The 27,582-nt window shown below is 37.1% G+C and overlaps 1 protein-coding gene and 1 pseudogene across 1 annotated transcript in view; one reads left to right on the forward strand and one right to left on the reverse strand.

Moving 5' to 3' along the window:
- NAALADL2 (N-acetylated alpha-linked acidic dipeptidase like 2) overlaps positions 1-27,582 on the reverse strand; it is an 801,118-nt gene that overhangs the window by 470,629 nt on the left and 302,907 nt on the right. The gene's annotated exons all lie outside the window — the stretch shown is intronic.
- LOC115857332 (leptin receptor gene-related protein pseudogene) lies at positions 1,365-16,012 on the forward strand (annotated as a pseudogene).

A 27,582-nucleotide genomic window follows, 5' to 3' on the forward strand; every position in this document is an offset into this window, starting at 1 on the left:
CCACCAGGGAAGCCCCCTTAGTCCCATTTTAAAGATGGAGAAACTTGGAAACAGAACTACTTCAATCCTGTAGTTTGAAAGATTTTGATTTGTAGTCCTTTCTGAAGTAACTACACCACAGACTGTGCAAATTGCCCTCATTTAGGTCATGAAGGCAAGCTTGTGCTTTGTCCTGTGCTCACTAATCAGCTATCAAGCTGGAAGAATTTGGGTGGTTGCAGATCACTAAGCAGCTCTATAATTTAGAATCAATCTTCTAGCTGTCTTGTCTATTTTCATTGCATGCTATCAGTTTTCATCCCAAAGCTGTGCTAGCTCTTGGCATGATTGATAGTGCAGGTGCACAGTTTTAGGAAAGAAACAATAGGAAACCCTATTGGTTTATGCTGCATTACAAACAGAAAAGGAAAGAAAAAAAATCAATGTTAGACAAGTAGAATAGAGAAAATCGTTAGGGAAATAAATTTCATTTTCATGCTTTCAAGAATTACATCAAAGAGTACATATTTTACTTGAAAAGGTATAGGTGTTCTTTGGGGAGAGAAAGCAAGAAAGGGGGGAGGGTCTAGAAATGCATATTTCCAGAATTCTTATCTCATGAGAATGTAAGGCTTGTCTTCTGAATTGAGAATACTTTTCCTTATTTAAAATTACTTGATGTATCTTGGTTTCTTTGTGTATAAGGGCAAATGTGAGAGAACAAAGTTCTCTATGCTAGCTCTTTTAAAAAATGTTACCACATCCTATAAAGTAGTAGTCTCCAAAGGTAAATGCAATTCAGTGGCTGTACAAGATAATCCACTGAGCTCTGGGTAGAAAAAAAATATATCTAGGTAGGTAGGTAGGTAGGTAGGTAGATAGACAGACTTTGTTTTTACATAATATGTTAATATAGTAGTACTGGCATATTATTAATGTAATAGTATGTACTATTTTATTTATTTACATAAATAAATATACATATGTTGAGGATACTTGGTCAAATATTTTTAAACAAATGGTGTGTTCATAAAAGTAGTTTGGAGACCACAACTTTAGTATTCCTAAATGGTATTGGCTATCAAGGGGAAATAAAGAACACTGAACTTTAACATTATATATGTAAGTCTAAGTGTTATACATATAAAAAATTATTACACAAAAACTTCAATTAAATAGATTCAGGAGACCAGAAAGAGAAGTTTTCATGCCTGGCAACAGTAGCAGTGCCCAACAGGAAGAAGAAAGAACTTTCTTCATTCCTGGCAAGGACTCAGTCAATGAAAAGCCCTGGACTCTTTGTTTACTACAGCCCTGCCAACTTCCTTTTCATCTCTATAAAAGACTTCTTCCCTTGCCGTGGGGGGATTTTCATGTGGCTCACCATGGTTGCAGACCCCGAACTACAATTCTCTGTTGATTCCAGATTAAAGCCACCTTTGCTGGAGAAATATCTAGCAGTCTATTTATTTCAGTTCAACATTGCGGTGGCAGATACAGGGGCCAGAAGGGACTCCCAAAGGCTCCAGCATTGGTGAGTAAACAGCCACAGTTGAGCCCACTGTCCTTGTTGCTTTTCTTGCTGATCCTGGAGTTTGAAGGTATGTCTTTTTCCTGGATCCAAGCTCCTGCCCTCTTTGCAGGTGAAGCTGTCCAGGTTTTACCTGGGGTCTATTTTAAGTTTCTGTATTTCTGGTTAAGTCCTTGTTCTCTATGCAAGTACTAATCTGGCACTTCGGTCTGATTTTGAGACAAGACTGATTCAGTGAAAGCTGGCTGAAAACACATTCAGCCCATTTCTTCAGAAACAGGGGCTGCTTCACTGAAACTGTGCTCGTTTTCCAGCCTTCCGTGTATTCCTCTGGAATAGGGTATTCCCTGGAAACTCCCTGAAAAGCCATCAGCCTGGATCCTCCAAGACAAAGCTGTTTCCTTAGAATTGGCTGGTATAGCTTACAAGCTGTTTGAACTGAGTTGTTTGAGCTGTCAGCTGTTTGAAAATTGTTCTTTTACTCTAGAGAAAAAATTCCAGGAAGTGAGATCCCAGTTATTTAAATACTTTGAGGGAGCTCCCATTACAGGGACCCTGGCTGATTTTATGTTTAAAGACTATGATCCTTCCTCATGTGCATTTCCAGTTAAATGGGCCAACCTGACCAAAGGCAATTTAGAATACCAATGACCATTATGAGGAAATTTTGAAATCCCCAAATTCAGTTTTCTTAAAATCAAACTGAACAATAACAGCTCAAAGGTTTTCCGAATTATGTGGAATACTTATTTCAATTTGTATTGGGTTGGCCAAAATGTTCGTTCGGTTAATGAATACATTGTTCAATAAAGTTGTTGGTGAAAATGAAAAAGGTCTTTTATTTTTACTTAAAACTGAATGAACTTTTTGGCCAGCCCAATATTTTGAGGATCTCCAACATTATCAGGAATCTAAAATGACCTCTCATCCAAAAAACATTTTAAGATTAACTGAGTCAAAGCAAGATAAAATGGCTCCCAAAGCCTCAGGATCCTCTTCCTCAGCTTCTTTGTCTCAGGCTCCTCCTTTGGCACCATCCTCTCTCTCTCCCTTGGCTCCTCATGGCCAGACTCTACCTCTGGTTCCACCTTCCTCCTTCCCTTTTACACCTCCTCTATATCCTCAATTCCCCAATACAAATTCTGTCACCAAACCTCCGCTGTTCTCTACCCACTCCCTTTTCCTTTGAAACTGCCAGAACCTGTCTCTTTAAAATTAAGCCTTCTGAGGATCCAGAGGCTAAAACCCTAATTTCTTATTTTCCCTGGACTAAATCTGAACTGCCAGCCATTGTCAAAGATTTTCCTAAAGCAACTGAAGATCCTCATAAATTTGCTGAGGAATTTAATATATTCATTCAAACTTATCAAACTTGTTTCTCTGACTTCTATCAGCTAGTTTATATGCCTGTTGGTAAAGGCCAGGCCTAGCATTGAATGAATATGACTAATTGGGAAAATCCTGAAAGGCCTCTAGGATTACAACTGTTGGGATGAACTGCTAACTCTTGTATAAGCAGACTCAAGTAAGCACAGGTGACTTCATTGAGCAAGTCCTAGGGCTTTTCCAAAGCCTGTTGACTGGAACAAAATTCAGGCTGGCACACCAAAATCTTATTAATCTGTTCATAACTATTACAATCAATTTAAGATTTTAAAATAAAATTCTGGAAGACACTAGGAGTGGGTAGTGCAGCACCTGGGGCCTGGCAACAGAGGGGAGCCGTGACCACCCCCAGACCAGAAGGGGCAGGGGAGGGAAGTTCCTGAATGCGGAGGACCCCAACAGGGGCTGTCAGAAGACACCACCGCCATCACTTGTTGTGTTTTCCTCACTGCACTTATCACTATTTAAATTGAAACTGTTCAGTTATTTACTTATGCATTTTTATTCTAACTCCCATTCCTGGAATCACCCCCAGGACAGCAGGGCCTCTGTCTGTTTGCTCAACACTTCATCTCCAGGGCCTAGATAGACCTTGGTACATGGTAGGTGCCCAGTAAATATTCATGCCTGGTGCATTTAAGCACTCAATAAATAATGTGTTGAATCAAAATATAAATAAATAAATAAAATAAAATTCTGATCCTCCTTCAGGTGTAGATCACAGCAGTGTAGCTTTTAACTCTATGCTTATTAATAGGCTGAATTGAATCTTTCCCTTCAAGTAAAAAGGGCCAGAATGGAATGGGAAACTATGTCCACTCTAGATTTAGTTAATCTGGCAAACCAGCTTTCTTATACTCTAGACAAGTCACCCTCAAGGAAGACCACCAAAATTCTTAAACGTCAACTGTAACAAACAAAGGCACCTAAACAAAACCAAAATCCTCCTAGTTTCTGTTATAATTACAAATAAACAGGACTTTGGAGATATGATTATTACAAATTCAAGCACTACGTGCCTTCGGCCTTCTAACGAGCCTTTCCAATGTTTTCCCAATTCTGTTTTTTTTTTTTTTGTTTTTTTTTTTGGCGGCCTCTCCCGTTGCGGAGCACAGGATCCGGACACACAGGCTCAGCGGCCTTGGCTCACCGGCCCAGCTGCTCCACAGCATGTGGGATCTTCCTGGACCGGGGCACGAACCCGTGTCCCTTGCATCGGCAGGCGGACTCTCAACCACTGCGCCACCAGGGAAGGCCCCCAATTCTTAATGACAGAGCTCCGAAGAACTACAGGGACTCTTCCTAATCCTTCCTCTTAATCAGTTTAGAGAAACATTTCTCCAAATTGGGGATGAATCTCTGCCAGTCCTAATTGACAATGGAGCCATACTCTCAACACTCAACTCCACTACTATAAAGCAGCCCCTGCCTCAGAGTACTACAGCAGGTCAAATAGTGGGGATCTCTAATGAACCTCAAGAGGTGTCTGTCTCGGAACCTATTGCATTTTGTTTAGGACCTTTGAGAGATAAACACCCATTTCTCCTTTATTCCTCTGTCCCATACATGTATTAGGCCAGACTTCTTAGAAAAGTATCATGCCAGAATTTCTTTCTCCCAACAGGGGGAAATAATTCTAGAATTTGACAGTAGTCATCAATGTAACCAACCAGATGAATTAAATAATCCTCTGACAACTTTTATTTGTTCCATCTCTCACAGTACTAGAAATGATTCTCAAAACACTGATTATTTGTCCCTATTGAATCAGTTACCACCTTCCTTATGGGTAAAATCTTCAAATGATGTTGGCAAAATTCACAGTGTACCTCCCATCAAGATTCATATAGACCCCTTAAAATCTCTTCTGATAATTAATTAATATTCTATAAGTAAAGAAGCCCTTCAAGGCATTAAGCCCACAGTAGAAGATTACAAGGCTTAAGGCCTCATAATTCTTTGTACTATCACCTGTAACACTCACAGTTTACCAGTGAGTAAACCTAAGGGCTGAGAGTGAAGGTTCGTCTACCACCTCTGAGCAATAAAAAACATTGTTATCCCTGACACCTTGTTGTAACCCTCATTCATTACTAGTTACTAACATCTATTCCCACCAGAAGTGAATTCTTTACTGTAATTGTATTGTGCAGCACATTCTTTTGTATTCCAGTTGATGAAGGTAGCCAATACCTTTTTGCCTTCACTTGGGAAGAAAAACAATTTACCTGGACAGTAACGCTGTAGAGTTTTACTGAGAATCCTTCTAATTTCTTATAAATCCTGAAGGCTGATCTGGATGATATGACGTTCCTTAGAGGGTCTACTTTGGTGTAATATGTGGATGATTTGCTTCTTTGATCTCCTTCTCAAGCCTCCTCACAGGAAGACAGAATCCACTTGCTAAAGCTTTTAGCCTTAAAGGGACATAAGGTCCCCAAAGAAAAATTGCAGTTTTCCCAATCCCAGATTAAATATTTAGGGCACCTGATATCAAAACAAGGGCTACATCTAGATCCAGATCGACTTCGTGTCCTATGTTTCCGAAAACTAAGCACCGATTGGGAGGTTTTCTCAGGTTAGTTGGTTACTGCCAAAACTGAATTCCAATTCATCTTTTATGGCCAAACCTCTGTATGTTTTACTAAATAACAAACAACCAACCCAATTCAATGGAAAGTACCAAATGACATAGCCAAGGAGGTATTAAAGGAAAGTGTGAAGAACCCACCTGCCCCTGGGCATCCTAATTCTTAGATTCACTTTTTTCTTGTTTGTATATGAAAAAGAAGGGAATGCCCTTGGGCTGCTACCCAAAAACATGGGGACCAACATCAACCCATAGGGTATTATAGCCAACAAATGGACTCTGTGGAATGAAGATACCCTCCTTGCCTTAAAGCCATTACAGCCACTGTTTTTATTTGGTTAAGGCCACTGACAAAATCATTGTGTGATCCCCTTCAATCATTTTTATACCTCACACGGTAGAAGCCCTCCTGAATTCTCGTCACATTCAATATTTATCAGCCAGCCGTGTCACCTCCTAGTAAGTCCTTCTGTTAACTCTTCTCATGTAACTCTTTTACATGGTAGTAACCTTAATCCTGCTACTCTCCTCCACTGCATTATCAACAAGGTCCCTCAGGACTGTTTAACACTGACAGATCACCTCCTGATTCCTCATGATGATCTGCAGGAAATTTCTTTGGGTAATGCTGACTTCTCATGGTTCACTGGTCATTCTTATTTAAAAATTGACAGTGGCAAATATTGTGCTGGGTATACTATTACAACTCCTTTTTATGTTATTGAGGCAGCACCTTTACCTAAGGCTACTGCAGCCCAACAGGCTGAGTTATATGCTCTTACATGGCCTTGTACTTTAGCCACGGGCAAAACTGCTAATATTTATACTGATAGTAGGTATGTTTTTGAAGTAGTTCATGATTTGTGGATGTCATGGAAGCAATGTGGCTGCCTTATTTCCAGTAGAAATAACATTTAAAATGGCTTCTATGTTCAGGAATTATTGGATGCAATACTTTACCTGCTGCTTTAGCTATTATTAAGATTCCCAGGCATTCTAAACTTGACTCACTTGAAGCTAAGGGAAATCACCTTGCTGACATTTCCACAAGGAATGCTGTTGTTAAAGGGACCAACAGCAGCCAAACCTCTGTCATGGTCCAAAGGGATATTTCCCCAAATGATAACTTAGAAAAATTGGCTAGAGAAAACTCAGAATTGGACTTAGCAAAGGAAAAATCAAGATTGGAAATTTGACAGTTGTTGATTTGATAAAAAGAGAAAGCTCTGGGGCTTCCCTGGTGGTGCAGTGGTTGAGAGTCCACCTGCCGATGCAGGGCACATGGGTTCGTGCCCCGGTCTGGGAAGATCCCACATGCTGCAGAGCGGCTGTGCCCGTGAGCCATGGCCGCTGAGCCTGCGCGTCCGGAGCCTGTGCTCCGCAACGGGAGAGGCCACAACAGCGAGAGGCCCACGTACAAAAAAAAAAAAAAAAAAAAGAGAGAAAGCTCTGGTTTGAACCAAATAATAACCTAGTCCTACCGGAGACTATAAAATTCTCACTCCTCAACACTCTACATTCATTAAACCATTGTTCTCCTGACAAGACAACAGAATTCATGAATCAATATTAGTAGGAAAACATTAGCAAGGCCACAAAAAATGCCTACTTCATTTGTCCCACTTGTCTGAAGTACAACCTCAGGAAGCCTGTTGATACTGCTATCAAATATTTTAAACTGCCTAATGGACAATTAGAGACCTGGGAAATGAATTTCACAGAACTTCCTCTGTCTTATGAATATAAATATGTTTTAGCAATGGTCTGGTATGTTTTCACACTAGAATGAAATAGTCTACTGCCCCTTCTTTGGCAAAAATCTTTTTGGAAAGACCTCCTCTCAAACTTCATAGTGATTAAGGAACCCATTTTACTGACCAGGTGTTTTGACAAGTCTGTGCTGTTTGGTCAGTTTACAACACTTTTACTGATTTAGAAGAATGTACTAACAGCATCAGTAAGACTCAGCTCAATCTGTAGAAACCCTCGAAATACCTTGGGCAAAAGCACTGCCATTGGCCTTCCTAAATCTAAGATTCACCCCTTTTGGAACTCGTAAACTCTCACCCTTTGAGACAGTCACAGGATGCCCCATGCATTTGAATTTTGCTTCTTTTGGCCCACGACTGATAAAAGGAAATATACTCCAATACTGCAAAGGCCTAATTGCTCTATTAAAAATAACTATGTTTTGGTAAAGCGATCTTTTCACAGCGAGCTCTTGGGAGATGAAAACCTTAATCATCACACCTTGCAACCTGAAAATTTCATCTACTGGAAAAGCTATCTCCAGAAGAACCCTCAACAACCTTGCTGGACAGTCCCATATTGGGTACTGCTAACCAACCCTTGTACTGCCAAACTCCAAAGAAGAGACTGTTGGATTCACATGATAAACCTAAAGAAACACCAAATCCTGACTGGAACTTCACTTCATCTGGTGACCTGAAAATAAAGATTTCCTGCGATTGAAGCAGATGACATCTGATAAGACAGCTTTCGTAAGATATTGAGATGAGGCCTGTTAGAAGTCTGTCACCAAAACTTTGATAATGATATAATGCTTCAGATGAACTCCAATGTCTATGATGCTGATAACATATAGGACTTTAGATAAAAAGTACCTAAAAGTTCTCCCTCCTACCCCTCCTCATTACTTGAATGTCATCTTAGTAGGTTTCTAATCTGTTTACTCTCCCTCCAACATGAGACACTACACCCAGGATAGGTCCTTCCCTGATATCAAGGGACAACAAGCCACTGAAACCAAAAAACCTGACTTTTGATGAGTGATGCTATCAGAGAAAGTTCTCAATCAAAAGGGGAAAATGTAAAAAAATCATCATCAGCAGCAGCAGCAACCTCAATTAAAGAGAGTCAGGAAAAGGGGAGCTCTCATGCCATATGATGACAGCAGAGCCCAACAGGAAGAAGAAAGACTCCTCTTCTTTCCTGGCAAGGACTCAGTCAATGGAAAGCCAGGACTCTTTTTTTTTTTTTTTTTTAACTATACCTCCCAACTTCATTTTCCTCCCCATAAAAGTGTTCTCCTTCCCTTGCCATGAAGGGACTTGCACGTGGCTCACCATGGTTGCAGACTCTGAAGTACAATTCTCTGTTGATCTTGAACAAACCCATTTTTTCTGGAGAAATATCTGGCAGTCAATTTATTTCAGGTCAATATATATGATCAGGTGATGCATTCTTTCACTGAGCAAATATTCGTTGATTCATTAGAAGCAGCAACATGTAGTAGCCAAAAGCAGTGTATTCTGGAGTCAGACTACCTGGGTTCAATTACAGACTCTACCACTTAGAAGCCATGCCATTTTGGGCAAGTTTCTTAACCTCTCTAGACCACAATTTCCTCATTTATAAAATGAGGTTGATGACTGAACTTACCTCACAGGGCTGTTGTGATGATTAAAAGGGGAAATATATGTGAAACATTTAAAGATGCTTGGTACATTGTTAGCATTCAGTAGATTTTTTATTGTTATTATCCATGCAATTAATTTGACAAATATTTATTGAGTATGTAGTATGATCCAGGTACTGTGGTAAACATGGGATTACGTGGTTGCCACATACAAGGCCCTGTATTAAGCTCTATGAGGAATAAACAGACAGTTCAGAAAATGACTCTGCCTTAGTATGTATATTAGTTATCTATTGCTGTATAGCTTAAACAGCAAATCTCTCATTTCTGCTTATTTACATGTATGAACTATAAAAGCAGTGAATTCTACTAATTAATACTCTCCAGTTCTTTCTCAATAATCAACTGGCAATAATTTTTACCACTATGACTATGGTAGTAATTCTGGTTCTGTCAGAATTATACTGTGTGGTTCATATTGTCTTGGCTGCTTCTTGCCTCAAGGCTCTTTTAATTAATCAGATATTCTTTTTTTTTTTTTTTTTTGTGGTACGCAGGCCTCTCACTGTTGTGGCCTCTCCCGTTGCGGAGCACAAGCTCCGGACGCGCAGGCTCAGTGGCCATGGCTCACGGGCCCAGCCGCTCCGCGACATGTGGGATCTTCCCGGACCGGGGCACGAACCCGTGGTCCCCTGCATCGGCAGGCGGACTCTCAACCACTACGCCACCAGGGAAGCCCTAATCAGATATTCTTACTCTTTGCTTATGTAGGCAAGCAAAATTTGCCACCCCAAAATATACCTCTTTGGCATAAGGATTAATTTAGGGTGATTATTCTTAAGAAACAGAAGGCTCGGGAAGTTTGTCTTATTACCCCCTTAATTGCCTGAGAAAATTTAGATAAATGGCTTGTTCCTGGAATAGAGCTCTCAGCAGAGGTATCTGCAAATCATCAGGGCTAGGAGTGGTAGGGGAAACTTGGCAGGGCCTACAGATCAGGGTCCACTCTGTGTCCCAGTGTCTACGCAGGGTCCAGCAAACATTTGTTTACCAAATATTTGTGTTTCTGTCTCAATGTGAATTGCCTTCCTCCCCTCTCTGAAGTTCCAAACCACTACCCCCAGCATCTTCTTTTGTCTTTAGCTGAAAATGGTATTTAAGGTGAGGATTTTGGCCATTTTATCGATTTACTCAGTTTTCCTGGGTTTCCCATGTATATATGCTATTATCAACTGTTTGATTTTCTCCTGTTAATCTGTCTCATATCAATTTAATTCTTAGACAAGCTAGAAAGGCTTATAAAAGAAGAGAAAAAAATTCTTCCTCCTCAGCACCTATGTATTTTGGTAGTAGCTGAGCAATGCAGTCACTTTTTCCTCTCCTGCCTGAGTGCACTGTGGCTGTATTTATGCTCTCTGAGAGCTTGTCTCTGACTAAGGAATTCTCTCCATGATATCACCAACTGCATTCTTCTTTTTACTATAAATGGCAAATAGTCCTATTCTTTGTATTCTCTTAGTTACTATAATGATAATTTTATGTTTTGAATGTGAGTTGGTAAAAGGCCTTTGTTGGTGTCCTCAACTCTCCTAATTTTACTGAAGACGTTGATTTTGTATTCATTTGAGCAGTTGTCCTGGAATTTTATATTAGAAAATTTGAAGAGTACCCTCAATCTGGGAAGATGCTTTGTTTCCCTGATTAATTTAACTGCATCATTATAAGTTAGGTTTTGTTTCTTTGGTTCTTCCATTAACAAAAGTGTGAGTGGAGATGTATCCTTCAGCCTTACACTTTGTACAAAAATAAAGTTTTAAATCATGCATTGCCGATTAATAGGAATTATTCATACTCCCACTGCTAAATTATAGTCCCTACCAATTTGTTTGTGCAATGAAACATCATTGTTATCATCAGGTTTATTTTCCATAGGAAATTAAACATAAGCAGGAAATGCAGTGTTCCTTTTTCTCATTATGTAAAAGGAAAAAACAAATGAGCCTCTCAGGCTTCATCTGGGTCATTGTTGAACAGACCATGGCCAAGAACAGAATCTAGTGTCACACCAAGTCACATATCTTCATAACCAGGAGGACATTTTGACTGTGGTCACTGAATGACCATTCACTAATCTGATTAATCTGTCAAGCTCTAAGCTCCTATTTCATAATCTTACTTTTGAGTCTATTAAGAGAAAACATTGATGTGTACAAATAGATCACATTAGTATAAATGAAGGCCCCCCAAATCAACTTTTATTCAAAAGCATAAGAAAAAGAAAACAAAAAAGGAAAAAAAATGTTACTGATGTCACTCAAATTACCTCAATTTGCTAGTAAATTTGATTCTTGCTTTATCTACCTTAAAATGTAAATAAATCCTCAATACTAGATTCCTTTTTGAAATCATACACATATTTATATTCTGTATTCATTTCTGACTTCAGCCATAAAAGACATGAGATAGTTTATATCTATAATGCAAATATATGTTATTATCTATTATGTAGAATTTATTTACTATAATTTCTTTAAATAGAGAGTTCCTTATGATTATTTATATAATATTAAATGGCATAAAAGATACATAAACAACTCCTCCATAAAACAGGTTAACATAATCTTCTGAATTAAAAAAAAACAGTCACTAAACCAGCTTTGGTAGTCATTCGCAAAGTAATACAATTCCATATCTATATCATACCTTGTAAACGGATCTTAATAGATATGAACATGTAGCTTCAATATGCCATAGAAAACTTTACTGACCCTATGACAGGTGTGAAACTTTGTGATATTTCATTCTTATAAAAATTTTACTGTGGAAAATGTCAATGTATAAACAGGTAAAAAGAACAGGACAATAAAACTCCAGGCAGCCATCGCCCAGCTTTAAAAACTCACCAGTTTGGGGGCGTTCTCTTTTTCATCTACACCCCACCTAACAGGATTATTTTGAAGTAAATCCCACATATTCTTTTACTTCAGTTTAAATATTCCATGGTATGTATCATTAAATAGAAAGACTTTTTCTATATTATATCTGTAATACTATTATGCCACTATGAAAAATTTAAGATTATCCCTAATATCAATTTGTTTTTTTCTTAACTGTTATTTTGATTCAGTCAGAATCATGGAGTCCAGTTAGGCCCACACATTGCATTGGGCTGATAGATCATTTGTCTCTTTCATCTTATAGGTAGCCCTCCCTCTCTTAATTCCCTATGATTTATTTTTGAAGAATCTGGTCATTTGTTTTGTAGAGCTTTTCACAGTATGGATCTTGCTGCTTCCATCCTCATGGTATCATTTAAAATACTTGCTTCTGTAACCTGATAGTTAAATCCAGAGTCCTGATCGGGTTAGATTCAGAGTTTTTACAAGTACACTTCACAGATGTAGAATTCCATCATGAGGCACATAACGTCTGTTTCTCTCTATTCCTCTTTTCCTCTCACTCTTATTAATGTCCACTGTTGCTTAGTGCCTAGATTCATTATCTCATTGGGGGATTACAAAATCGTAATATTTTAATTCTATCATTCTTTCTTCATGTATTAGTTAGAATACTTCTACAAAGAAAAAGTGTTCCTGTGGCACAATGTTTTATAGGAAAGTTAGGTTAAATGCTTAAGTATTTCTTCTATTTACCCATATTCAGACTGATGAGTTGGTTCTCTAGCAACCTCTGATGGTCCCCAACAGATTTATATTTTAGTATCACTATGCATTCAAGGATTATTTCACTTTTGAATATGTGAAACTCATTCAAATTTAGTTATCTTAGAATAAAAATAAATAAACCAAGACCATACCTTCGGTTGAAAAAGATAATAAAAGAATAAAATTAAAATTCTAGAAGATTTGACCAATACACTGAACGTATAGTTTGTGTTAAAAAGCAGACATTGGGCTTCCCTGGTGGTGCAGTGGTTGGGAGTCCGCCTACCGATGCAGGGGATGCGGGTTTGTGCCCCGGTCTGGGAGGATCCCACATGCCGCGGAGCGGCTGGGCCCGTGAGCCATGGCCGCTGAGCCTGCGCCTCTGGAGCCTGTGCTCCGCAACGGGAGAGGCCACGACAGTGGGAGGTCCACGAACCACAAAAAAAAAAAAAAAAAAGCAGACATTCCTCAGTTTTTAGAAAGCTAATAGTACTAATAAATGGGCAATAAAGTGGAATAATATAGTCCCACTAAGTTTTATTTCCAAAGATCTACAATGTTTTGTCTTCTTACTATGTGCCAACATCTATGCCAAACCCTTTGTGTGATTTACCCTGCAGAATACTCACAACTTTATAAGGAATAGATTATTACTAACACTTACTTTTGAGAATATCTAGCCCTGTTAGAAAGGCTGAATGATGCTTAATATTTTACTTATGCCCTGTTTAACCTTGGGTTCCTGAAATCCCTAGGGAATCTGTGAATGGCTCCAGGAGATCCACCATCCTTCTGAATTTATCTGTGTGCACGCACATTTTTCTAGAGGGACTCCGTATAATTTTAAGCAAATTTTGAAAGGAAACCATAATCTCCCAAAAGTCAAGAATCAGTGCAGTACCTGGGTTGATCAACAAGAGTTTGATGAAAACATTGAGAACTGAGAATCTAGTTAATTTTATTTGTGCAAACATTCCACGTATCTACCTGATATTAGAGGCAGTAGCTAGCCACCTTCCTTTGGATATATTTTCCGAATATGCATGACTTTATATCTAAAAACGTACAGAACCTCAAATGTATCTTCTACCCAAGTTGGAAGATGTTTTTCTGATGACAAATAAGACTTAGTCATAGACATTGCTAGATGTTATGTAATCTAGACTTGAAGTCCCAGTAGGTATGCATCTGTTAATGCCATGAAATACAAAAATCTGTTGCATTTAATTATAAAACAAATTCTTAAAATTGTTTCAGAAAATAGAGATCTCTAAGGAAAACATCATCGTTAAATAAAATATAAAGATGTCAAATAAACACCATTCACTTTAATATATACACTTGACAAGAATACCAGGCATAAACATAAGACTGATTTCTCCCACCATCCCTAACAATGAATTTCATGATAGACACACAAGTCTGCTGGTGATTTTCTCACATAACTTTTTTACATTATTCATATCAACTTTAGTCAGTTTCAACAATATTATTGGTACTATCTGAACTGTTTTTCAATGAATTGGCCATTTTTTAGTTTAACTCTGTGTCCTTCATCCTACACTCTACCTCTAATTGTTAGAAACAAATCACAATATCAGATATTTGCTACTGATAGAATTTCAAAGGTGCACTCAATGCCAACTTATTGACAGTTTTAATACTGTATTCGAAGTACAGATCATTCTTTTACTAACACACAAACCCACAACCCTTTTTGCCCTGATGGGTATTCTATTTCATTTCTGCTTAATGGTACTTTTTATCACTCTGTTCATTACGATAATCATCCTGGAACCACTAAAATGAAACACACTAAATGAAATGCTGCGGGGGACAGATTACCAATATTTCTAATTAAAGATACTGTTGACCATAAGCTAATTAGAGTAAGCAACATTTTAGGCATGATACAGAAACTATAAAAATATAAATTACTAGGATTAAAGGTAGTGTGTTAGTAGAAACTATTAGGCTATATAAGGTATGTTTACATTGAATTAAAGATAATATTGGGCTGGATTCGTTTCACTGGAATTTTATTTTATTTTTTTAGTTATCTAATTCCTGGAAAAGACCACACTTGGCAGAGTCAATATTTAGATCCAAGAAGGAACAGACACTGCATCCACAATCCTCACCCCTCTTTTTTTCCCCTTTACCTCTGTAAGTTAAATGGAGAATTGAAATATTATCTCATTGATACAAGAAACGTTTAAACCTTCACTTAAATGACTCAAGTGAAGATTTTTATTTTTTCCTGCTTGAATGAATCTATTTTGTTTTTGATGGAGATGTCATTGCTAATGTCTAGGGTGAGGGGTAATATAAGCAAATGAATGCTCACTTTTTTACATTTTTCTAGACAATAACTGAATAAATCTTTCCTATTTTAACTAAATGTAATTCTAGAATATATTAAGTCTTAGTCTGGAAACCAAAAGTTAACCCTTTGGAAAACAGAAGGATGGAAGAAGGGCAATTCTGACCATAGAGGTCAGGTCAAAGAATAGGCCTTGTTTGTCAGGGGCATACTCTGTGACATCAAACACTAGCTCCAGGGAAGAGAAAAAATATTTCCTACAAGACACTAGGAAGAATATGTTTGTCTGAAGCTAAAATTAGAAGTCTTTAACTGAATTCTAAAGCAGAATGAAACATTTGAGATATAACAGTAAACTCAGAACTATATAGAAATATTTTCATTTTCAAAATAAGAAAACCAATAAATGCAGAAAACTTTGTTCTAATGAAACCACTATTAAGCTTCATAGAACAAAAGTATATTTAAAGTTGGTGGAATAAAGATTTTCAAAGATTACTATGAATGAAAGAATTATTGAAAGAAAGGTAATATGTTGAATTCTCGAGACAGGTAGCACAGTATTACTAAGGGCAATGTACTAAACCACATGAAACAAATAAGAAGAAATATTAGTGACTGTCTGCATTTAGGTAACCAAAAAATTAATTACCTAAGTATGGGAGAGGGGAATCAAGGTTGGACAATAGATAAGTTAAAGGGGAAAGAAGGGCGGGGCCATACCAAGAAGCCGGAAGCAGCCGCGGCCCCAGCTCAGGAGACAGGGCGGGCGTTAAAGCTCTTGTGGCATTATCCTTCACTGGGGCTATTGGGCTGACTTTTCTTATGCTGGGATGTGCCTTAGAGGATTACGGTGTTTACTGACCCTTGTTTGCTCTGATATTCCACGTCATCTCTCCCATCCCCTATTTTATTGCCAAACGAGCAACATATGATGCCGCTGCAACAAGTAGTGCCTGTCGGGAACTGACTTATTTTTTCACTACCGGAAGGGTTGTTTCTGCCTTTGGATTTCCTGTTAATCTTGCTCAGGTGCCTGTGATCAAATGGGGAGCCTGTGGCCTGGTGCTGGCAGGCAATGCAGTGGTTTTCCTTACAATTCAAGGTTTTTTTCCTTACATTTGGAAGAGGAGATGATTTTAGCTGGGAGCAGTGGTAGCACGTGCTTTATTCTGAAAAAAATGCATTTAATTTCTTAGAATTCATACTGTATGTATATGTGTGCACATGTGGCCTTTTACTATGAAATTTAAAATGCTTTTTTTTTATACCTTTGTAATCATGTTCACTTTAAGGAGGACTACATGGGGAAAAGGTTAGTTTTATTCCCAGCCAGTAGATCTCTCCATTTACTCAAGTTGAATCATGTTATTTGTTTAGCTGTTCATAGAGTCCTGGTGCTCTCAGAAAATATGTTAACACAGTCTTGTAGACAGTCGCTCACTCAGTGTGCTGCATCTCCACCTTTTCCCTGGGGATGTGCTTGAGTGGGTACATAGCACTGGGGCTGTCTCAGCTCTGCCCAGGACTTCCAAGATATACCTGTGGTCCAGAGACACAGAGGCGGCTCCCTCTTTATGTTGCAGACTCTTGCTTCTCCAAGTGTGGTCCATAGACCAAGAGCATCAGCATCTTGAAGCGTGGTCCATAGGAGCTTATTACAAATGCAGAGTCTGAGGCCCCACCCTCAACCTAATACATTCTGATGAGATCCCAAGTGAATCGCATGCACGTTAAAGCCTGAGAAGTGCTGTCATGAAGGAAGAAGCATTGCCTTCCCCTTGGCTGAACCCCTTAGCCTCTCCGGGCATTAGCTGCTTGTAAAAACTGTTTCCCCTGCCCCTCATGTTGAGGCCTACTTCAGACTATCCTTGGTATTTGTGAAACGTCCAAACCTATAATTTATAGCCTGTTCCTCAAATTTGTGAATTGTTCTCAGTAGGGAACAGCTATGGCTTCACATTGTCTGAAAGGCAGTGGCTGCCTTCACAATGCTGGGGGGACGAATCCCCCACTGGGAGGCAGGGGAGGGAGGCTGGGCTGGAACTGGCCCCTGCTTTAGCAGGATGGGGAAGAATGGATAAGTAACGCTGTTTAATTTCCCTTCATAATATGACATTTCTCCCCAGCTCCTTCCCTATGCTGCTCCCTACACACCCTCACCAGCCCCTCCAGCCCCCCAAACACACACACTCCCAGCAGTTCCGATCTGCCCTAACTTCTTCATGGCTCGGCTTCTCCTTCCTATAGAGACGTGGAGCCAAGTAAGCAAGCAGAGGGTGAGCTGCTTTATCTTATTTACATGCGATATACTTATTGTCTTTCAGGCCCTGTAGGACTTAAAAAAAAAAATAAAATAAATATATATATATATACATATATATATATATATATATATATGCCACTTTATGCCACTTTTAAATGAGTCATTGAGAATTCATGTCATGCTGGGTCCTGTAATCATAGGTTTTCTAGATCAACCTTTTGTCCAAGACCTATCGAGAAAGGGAAATATGGGAACTAGAACCACGTGTAGAATATAAGCAATGATTTTAAAGCATTGTTAATGTGTGATAACTGACATACATTGAAAACACTGAAACCTTGAAGTTTGTAACTCCTTCATATTCTGTAATGATGCTGGGATCAGAAGACAAGAGTAATACCTAAAAGGATAATGTGCAAAGTGATATTTTAGCCTTGTGCATGATTTTATGTTTTCAGTGTACTATGTATGTATAGAACTGTTAAAGTTGTTATTTCCAATATTTATATTAGAAAAATTATATAGACACTATAATTTTAACAAGCATTTTTAATAACACTTGCACTTACTGTATTGTAATAAATTTCACTTTTAACAGAAAAGAAAAGTTTAATTTTAAAAGTTTTTATTCTGATGTCACCTTGCTTAAAAGGTAACAAAAATATGAAAACTGCTTGGTGTTCTGAAATGTGCGGTTGTGAGCAATAATCTACCCTGCATGAGAATAATAGCAATAAGTTGTAAGATGCCATTTTGAATGTGTAGTTGGCTTGTAATAGCTTTTCTTTTCCTAAGATGGAGATAGTGTTTAATTTATACTACCTTTTGCAAAAGTGCCCTTGTTGCTTATACACATTTAAATAACCAAGGTAGCCTTAATGTGTAGCCTTAAAGCATCGCCTCTTGATTGTATTTCCAGAATGATATAATGTACTTGCATATAGAATATTTGTAGTTATTCCCTACTAATGGAATGGTTTATCAAAGTGATAGATTATTGGATTTTCTATATGTCTGAAACAGAGGCATTTATTCTACAGCACCTAAGTATCATTAAAGTAATAAATGTCAGTAGGGAAAATAAATAAATAAAGGGGAAAGAAAATAAGCACTCTATGGACTATAGCTTCCCTCAGTGGGGAGGTGGTTAACACCAAGTGAATTATGGGAGTCTGAACAAGGGTGTTGATGGTTTCTCTTCACTCCTCCAGCTCAACTACTTTCAGGTTATTACCCTTGGTATTTTTACATTAATATAAAATAAATTTTTTAAATGATAGTAATGGATTTAGTTGAGAGGAGCTTCATGTTAAGCACTCCAGTTTATTGCAATTAAAAATTAACTTGTTTGATTTTGTATTACTTATTTCAGTTGATAATCTCTTAAAGTAGCACATCTACTTATTACACATATACATTATTTTTTATGCATTACAAAAGATAACCTAGTTTTCTTTTGGCAATGATCGCAGAGAAGTTAAAGTTTAACTCGACAAAATCATTACTGTTATAAAAAGGGAAGCATTTGGTCTAATCAGAAGATTTTACAGAAAATAAATATTTATTTCACAAATTCATCGCTTGATATATGCTGCATGGCAAAACAAAATTAAGTCAACAAACTTATCACTTCCTAGGTACAAAACACTTTGAGAGCTACATTATAGTTAAAAAGAACTATTGGAAGTCAATTCTTCATGGGTCTCACACTTCTGTATATCTTGTAAGCAGAAGCACTGACTGCCTTTGTTCTGGGCTATCATTTCAAGAATGTTTTATATAGTAAACGGACATGGAAAACAGAAACAGTATCTTTCTCTCAAGTTTAATGTTCCTCTTGGGTGACATAATGCATTGTGTGTGCTGATGTCACTTGTCCCTCTTCATGTCACCCTGAACAAACTGGAGACTGGGGAAGAGGCAAAGGAAAATGCTGATATTCTGGCTATTGCTATTGTGGTAAGTAATAGAGTTCTTTGTCTCTGACTGAGAAGGCCTGTGTCTTCTGCCAGCAACCATGAAACTGTGGCAGGCTTATTTGTTAGCTGGAAAGTAAGGTAGAATCCCAGACCCTTCACAGCTCTCAGGAACATATAAAACAGAACTGCTGCCTTTAAAAGAGGGTTAATCTACTTAGGGAGAATACTGATGGAATAAATCAGAGCATACATATAAAAAATAAAACATTTAATAGCACATAAAATTTGATCCAAAACATAGGAAATATTAATTCGAATGTGATCTTCTGAATAAATTAATGTTAAAACTTTTAATTCTAAGATGATTTACTTATAATAGTGATTCCTTAACTCAGTTATATAAATCTTTGGAGAGCTACTTATAGTGAAAGGCTACTGTCAAATGTACAGTCTTCTAATTAAAAAAAAAAAAGAAGTCCATATTTTCTGAAACCACCCCCAAGAGAAGATAATATTTACATAATTAACAATAGCTTCTTACAAATACCTCTCCCAGGGCTGCTGGTATTTAAAATTCCACAAATTGAAAGCCATTTTCCATTAAAAAATAATAACCTTAGAAGACTATAATAAGAAAGATCAATAATAACAAGTGTTGGCCTGGAGAAATTGGAATCATCGTATACTGCTGGTGGCAATGTAAAATTGCACAGCCAGTTTGGAAAACCGTTTGAATGTTCTTCAAAAAGTTCAAACATAAAATTGTTTTCATATGATCTAGCAATTCCACTCCTGGTTATATATCCAAGAGAATTCAAAGCATGTATCCACACACAAAAAGACTTGTACATAAATGTTAATATTAGTATTATTCATAATAGCCAAAAAGCAGGAAAAAAGTCTATCAATTAATGAATGGATAAACCAAATATGGGATGTCCACATAATGGGAAATTATTTGGCAATAAAAAGGAATAAAATACTGATACATGCTACCACATGTAACAATGAAGCTTGAGAATATTATACTAAATGAAAGAAACCAGTCACAAAAGACAACATATTGAATTGATATTATTCTATTTATACATGCATTATATTGTATTGCACTATTCCATTTATATGAAATGCCCAGAATAGAGAAATCCACAGAATCAGAAAGTAAATTAGTAGTTGCAAGGTAGCCTTCCCTGGCCCCTTTCCTAAAAAGTGGGTTAGTCTCTTCCTAAGTGACTCATAGCCTCTATATTTATCTCTTGTGTATTTTCTACATGGTGCTACAAATGCCTTTAAGCAATTTGAGTTCTGAGATTGTTTCATGTTATGCTGCTGAATCTTCAGTATTTAAAACCATTCATTCATTCAATACATAGTTTTGAGTAGCTACTATATGCCAAGCAATAAGGACACAGCATAAACAAATCAAGATTTCTGCTTTGTGGAATTTATATTCTAATAGGATACATAGTAAGTTCTCAACAAAGATTTGTTTAATAGAAGAATGAATGTGAAAAATATTTTTTTAAATTTTAGAATCAACTGGCAATCCATAAAAGAATGACTACATTTACAATAAAATGCTAAATGGAAGTGAATTTTGTCTTTCTGAGTTTATACTTCTCAGGGTCTAAGGGATTCAATAATAATTTTGACCAACACATGGATGTCAACCCTCTTACTAAATTTATTCCATCACACAGTATTAAAAGCATCATTCTAGATTTAATTAATCCCATTCACAAATAGTGATAAGAAGCATTCAAGCCATTAAAATGAAAGTGATAACCCAGAGGCAAAATAAAAATCTACTTGGATTATCTGCATAATTAAACTTATATTACCTCTAAAATAACAAAACATGTAGAGGGTGCATTCAGTACTTAGTTATAAAGTAATCTAGTTAGGGACTTAAAAACATCCTATTAAAATTAATTATAGCACTAACTGATTTAATGCAATATGTAAAACCACAATTGTTTCAGCACTTATGGCATAATGATGCTTTAACTACAGTGAGTGAAGCCAACATATATACACAATTCATTAAGTGCATTTTGTTAACTTGAAGGTAGTCATGATTAGCCATCTCTTATGTAGTAAAATAAGATTAGCATATTGGAATTATCAATTTTATTTTTCTGTAATCTGCTAAGATTGGGAATTCGATTAAATAAACTATACGGCTCTTTTAAATCTACAATCTATGATTCTATAAATTCAGTTGAGCTATTCTGACCTATATGTTTTCACGTTTTAGAAGTACATATTTTTTTAGGTTAGCATTTTTAGCACTTTCTTCTGCAGACCACTATTGTCCTACAAAAATATTAAAAACTGGTTTATAGTGGGGAGAAGGGGAAGTCAAAGAAATTTGGGTAATATTAGATTTAAAAAGTTAAAGTCGTTAATTTATTGAATGATTTCTCAGATCCTCATCATCTGACAGATTCTCAAGTAAGGGAAAAGAGAGTATCCCGTTCAACTATAGGATCCCTTTTGTTTTTCTTTCTTTTAAACATACCCCTAGGCTTTCCACAAAACTCACTTTGGGGGGCTTCCCTGGTGGCACAGTGGTTAAGAATCCGCCTGCCAATGCAGGGAACATGGGTTCGATCCCTGTTTCAGGAAGATCCCACATGCTGTGGAGCAACAAAGCCCATGCACCACAACTACTGAGCCTGCGCTCTACAGCTCGCAAGCACAACTACTGAGACCACAGGCCACAACTACTGAAGCCCGCATGCCTAGAGCCCGTTCTCCGCAATGAGAAGCCACCGCAGTGAGAAGCCCATGCATCGCAACGAAGAATAGCCCCTGCTTGCTGCAACTAGAGAAAGCCAGCGAGCAGAAACGCGGACCCAACGCAGCCAAAAATTAATTAATTAATTTAAAAAAAACACCTCACTTTGGTACATTACTGATTTATCTGAAAATTTTCTAAGTAGAAAATATTGAACATAAGTCTTATAATACTTATTCATTTTAGACTATAATAAATTTAAGCTTCAACAGGTGCAGTTTTATGATTTAGACAAGAGTCGCAAACCTTTCTGTAGAGGCCAGAGAGTAAGTATTTTTGTTGGACATATGGTCTCTGTTATGACTACTCAACTCATTTGTATCATGAAAGTAGCCATAGATATTAAGTAAATGAATGGGCATAGTTATGTTAGAATAAAACTTATTTTCAAAAACAAGAAGTGGGACATAGTTTGCCAATCTCTGTTTTAAACAGTGGAAATTGATTCCAAAATAAAAGTTTAAATCTGTTGTAAGAAACTACATTAAGCTACCTGTTGACAGCTAAGAATAAATTAATTATGGTTCTATTTAATTCAGATTTCTGGCCTTAAAATATCCTTTTAAATCAATCTTAATATTATGTGTTTTGCTCAAAAAGTGATTCTTTCTTATAAACATAGGTCATTGTGTTGTTGGACTACTGGTCTTTTCTGAATTCAGTAAAGAACAGGAGAACAGATGGCGACGTTTTATATCAAATGTTAATATATTCCAACTTTGATGTACACTAGGTTTAAGAGTTCCCATTATGTTCCCAAACATCATATTAAAAAAAAAAAAAAAGATTCCTGTCTACAAATGTTTATTTCACAAGCAAGAGGATTTTTGCCTTAGACCACCTGGCATGTGTGTACTCTTCAAACCCTTCACTTCTTAAAGATGTATGAAATAATGTCATATTGTTTCATGAGCCATTTGAAAAGATTTATTCACATTTTATTTCATTTATTTATCTATTTTTATCTAGGACTCTTTCCTTGAACCATTTTCAGCTCTTATCCAAACAGCATGCTTTTATCCTGGAAGGTGGAAAAATATAACAGTACTTCAGTTCTCTAAGGCGCTCCCCTCCTGTGGTACTGATAAGAGCTGCCACTGAAAGCATTTAAGATTCTGTATCAAAGATAGGACAAGACACAGCAGTTAGTCCAAGAGAAGGGCAAGGAGCAGTATGGTAGTAAGCGGGTTAATGGGAAAACTAGGGCACTGAGGAGGATCATCCTTCAAAATAGAGCAATCTCATCACACTGACAGGTGCCACCAAAATTCTTACAACTGGGCTGTTGCTGGCAGTACTCACTGCCATCTCACTGTCCCAACTCTGCGGTCACCTGTTGCTCCACAAATGAGATAGATGTTAAACAGAAACTTACACTCTGCTATTCTTTGAACCTTATTCACACTAAATTTTACAAATCAATTATATTCTATGACAAAAAAAGGAAGTTATTAATTTCTAACCATTTAAACCAGACCATTTATATTTTTGCAAGCTCTTATTCAAGAGAAGCAAAACACTGCATATACTACTTACAGCTCTAGAATATTACCCTTACAGATATTCAGTAAACAAATATACTGAGAAATGAAAATGTATTTTTTATTAAACAGAGTACTTAAAAAATGATTAAACTAATAGTTGACTCTGTGGTTTGTTTAAGTGCTTTATATGCTAAGAACCAATTGTCAGGAATGTTTGAGTTATATATGGTGAAATTTCAAGGTGATGGTTTCATTGCAACGAGCATTGTTTTTTGGTCAGCAAGTGTCCTGATGTAAAATAACAACTACTGATAAAAATAAATGTTCCACATATACTGCAGTTATGAAACTTGGTCCACTAGAATTATTCTCCCTTCACCAGGCTGTGGATGTGATGTGACTGATTTGGCAGGATGCCATTCTATTTTTTAAAATAAACTTCTTGATATCAAGTTAAAAAAATTATTATTAAAAATTGATGTATTTGTTTTAGAAGAAGATTGCTATGAATGAACTCTAATAAATATAGTCTTTTTGAAATTTAAAGATTCACATACTTGAGAAATTATTAAATGAAAAAATATTTTTAGAAAAATTGTTAAAATGCTAAATCTATTTGTTACTAAACTTATGTATATGGAAGAAATATATCTTCCACTTGTCTGCTGTTTCCTCTCCAACTAAAATTTGAATTGTCAAATAAAACTAAAATAATTGTACTGCATAAAAAACAACTATAAACATATTAATGTTTTAAATCACTACCTGGGAAAAGAACTTCATCAACAAAATTACTTTAAGAATGCATAAGAAAAAATTTATTCCACCCTATAATTATGGGAAGCTACCTGCTACTATTGGAGGGTCTCCTGCAGAGGCAGGGGGTCACTCTGTCTCATGGTGAGGACAAGGAAACTGGCAGCAGAAGTGCTGGGAAGTACTCCTTGGCGTGACTCCTCCCAGAGTCCCCATTAGCCCCAACAAACAGCCCGGGTAGGCTCCAGTGTTGGGTGCCTAAGGCCAAAAATCCAACAGAGAGGGGACCCAGCCCCACCCATTAGCAGACGAGCAGATTAAAGTTTTACTGAGCTCTGCCCACCAGAGCAACAGCCAGCTCTACCCACCAACAGTCCCTCCCATCAGGAAACTTCCACAAATCTCTTAGATAGCCTCATCCACCAGAGCGCAGACAGCAGAAGCAAGAGGAACTATAATTCTGCAGCCTGTGGAACAAAAACCACATTCACAGAAAGACAGACAAAATGAAAAGTCACAGGACTATGTACCAGATGAAGGAATAAGATGAAACCCCAGAAAAACAACTAAATGAAGTGGAGAAAGGCAACCTTCCAGAAAAAGAATTCAGAATAATGATAGTGAAGATGATCCAGGACCTCGGAAAAAGAATGGAGGCAAAGATCTAGAAGATATAAGAAATGTTTAACAAAAATCTAGAAGAATTAAAGAACAAACAGAGAGAGATGAACAATACAATGACTGAAATGAAAAATACACTAGAAGGAATCAATAGTAGAATAACTGAGGCAGAAGAACGGATAAGTGACCTAGAAGACAGAATGGTGGAATGCACTGCCATGGAACAGAATAAAGAAAAAAGAATGAAAAGAAATTAAGACAGGCTCTGGGGCAACATTAAATACAACAACATTCTCATTACAGGGGTCCCAGAAGGAGAAGAGAGACAGAAAGGACTTGAGAAAATATTTGAAGAGATCATAGTTGAAAACTTCCCTAACATGTGAAAGGAAATACCCACCCAAGTCCACGAAGCAGAGAAAATCCAGATAGGATAAACCAAAGGAGAAACACGCCAAGACACATAGTAATCAAACTGGCAAAAATTAAAGACAAAGAAAAATTATTGAAAGAAAAAAGGGAAAAATGACAAATAACATACAAGGTAACTCCCATAAGGTTAACTGCTGATTTCTCAGTAGAAACTCTACAAGCCAGAAGGGAGTGGCATGATATACTTAAAGTGATGAAAGGGAAGAAACTACAACCAAGATTACTCTACCCAGCAAGGATCTCATTCAGATTCAATGGAGAAATCAAAATCTGTACAGACAAAAAGAAGCTAAGAGATTCAGCACCACCAAACCAGCCCTACAACAAATGCTAAAGGAACTTCTCTAAGTGAGAACCACAAGAGAAGAAAAGGGCCTACGAAAAAACCACCAAAAACAATTAAGAAAAGGGTAACAGGAACATACATATGGATAATTACCTTAAACGTGACTGCTCCCACCAGAAGACAGAGGCTTGCTGAATGGATACAAAAACAAGCCCCATATATATGCTGTCTACAAGAGACTGACTTCAGACCTAGGGACACATACACACTGAAAGTGAGGGATGGAAAAAGATACTCCATGAAAACGGAAATCAAATGGAAGCTAGAGTACCAATACTCATGTCAGGGCAGAAATTGAGAGACAGATGTACAGAACAAATGTATGGACACCAAGCGGGGGAAGCAGCTGGGGGTGGGGGTGGGGGTGTGATGAATTGGGAGATTGGGATTGACATGTATACACTGATGTGTATAAAATGGATGACTAATAAGAAAATGCTGTATAAAAAAATAAGTAAAATTAAATTTAAAAATTCGAAAAAAATAACAACAAAAAACCAAACAAACTGATTCAACATTAACAAAAGACTTGAACAGATATTTGTCCAAAGAAGAGATACAAATGGCCAATAATCACATGAAAAAATGCTCAACTTCACCAATCATTAGGGAAATGCAAATCACAACTGCAACGAGATACCACCTTACACCCATTAGGATGGCTACCATCAAAAAAATAGAATATGAGTGTTTGCAAGGACATGGAGAAATTGGGACCCTGGTGTACTACTGGTGGAAACTGGTACAGTCAGTTTGGAAAACAGTATGGTGTTTCCTCAAGTAATTAAAGATAGAATTACTATATGATCCAGCAATTCCGCTTCTGCGGATATACCCCAAAGAAGTGAAAGTAGGATCTCAAAGAGATATTTGTACACCCATGTTCATAGCAGCACTATTCGTAATAACTAAACCATGGAAGCAACTCAAGTGTCCATCAGTGGATGAATGGATAAGCAAAATGTGGATATACATGCAATGGAATATTGTTCAGTCTTAAAAAGGAAGGAGATTCTGCAGTATGTTTATAACATGGATGAACCTTGGGGACATTATGCTAAATGAAATTAACCAGTCAGGAAAAGATACATACTGTATGATCCCACTTATATGAGGTACTTAGAATAGTCAAAATCATAAAGACAGAAAGTAGACTGGTGGTTACCAGGGGCTGGGGGCAAGGAATAACGGGGAGTTATTGTTTAATGGGTATAGAGCTTCAGTTTCACAAGATGAAAACAGTTATGGGGATGGACAGAGGTGATTTTTGCACAACGATGTGAATGTATTTGATACCGCTGAACTGAACACTTAAAAAATGGTTAAGATGGAAAAAAAATTGTTTATCATGAAATATATCAAATACAAAGTATAAATAAAATATATATGTATAAAAAAACTACAATGAGTACACAAATATTAGAATTTTAAAATAAAGACTGAAGATAGAAATGTTTCAATGATGTGGGGCAAGGAGACTACCAAACATTACTGGTGGGAGTGTAATATGGTTTAACCACTGTGAAAATCAGATTGGCATTATCTCATAAAGTTAAACATACACTTACTATAGGACCCAGCAATTCTACTCCTACGTGTTTGCTAAGGAGAAAGAAAACCTGTTTTTACGAAAAGACTTGTATATGAACATTCACCTCAGGTTGATTCAAAATAGCCCCAAAGTGGAAAAAATCAAAATGCCAATCAGTTGGAGGATAGATAAGCAAACAATGGTTTGCGTGCATAATGGAATATATTGAGCAATAATCAGAAATGAATTAATGATACACACATCAACGCAAATAAATTTTAAAACCAAGCTGTGCGAAAGATGCCAGACATGAAAAAAAATATATGATCCTGTTTTTATGAGGTTTCTAGAGTAGACAAAATAAATTTATAATAACGGAAATTTGACCAGTAGTTTCCTGGGACAGGTGGTGATGGGACTGACAGGAAAAGGGCATGAGAGAACTTTTTGAGGTGATGGAAATATTCTATATCTTGTTTGTAGTGGTGGTTACACAATTGTGCACATTTGCCAAAGCTCAACAAATTTCACATTTATAATGGGTGCTTTTTATCACATGTAAATGACACCTCAA

The sequence above is a fragment of the Globicephala melas genome, chromosome 4 (assembly GCF_963455315.2).
Source record: "Globicephala melas chromosome 4, mGloMel1.2, whole genome shotgun sequence".
NCBI classification, from domain to species: Eukaryota; Metazoa; Chordata; class Mammalia; order Artiodactyla; family Delphinidae; genus Globicephala; species Globicephala melas.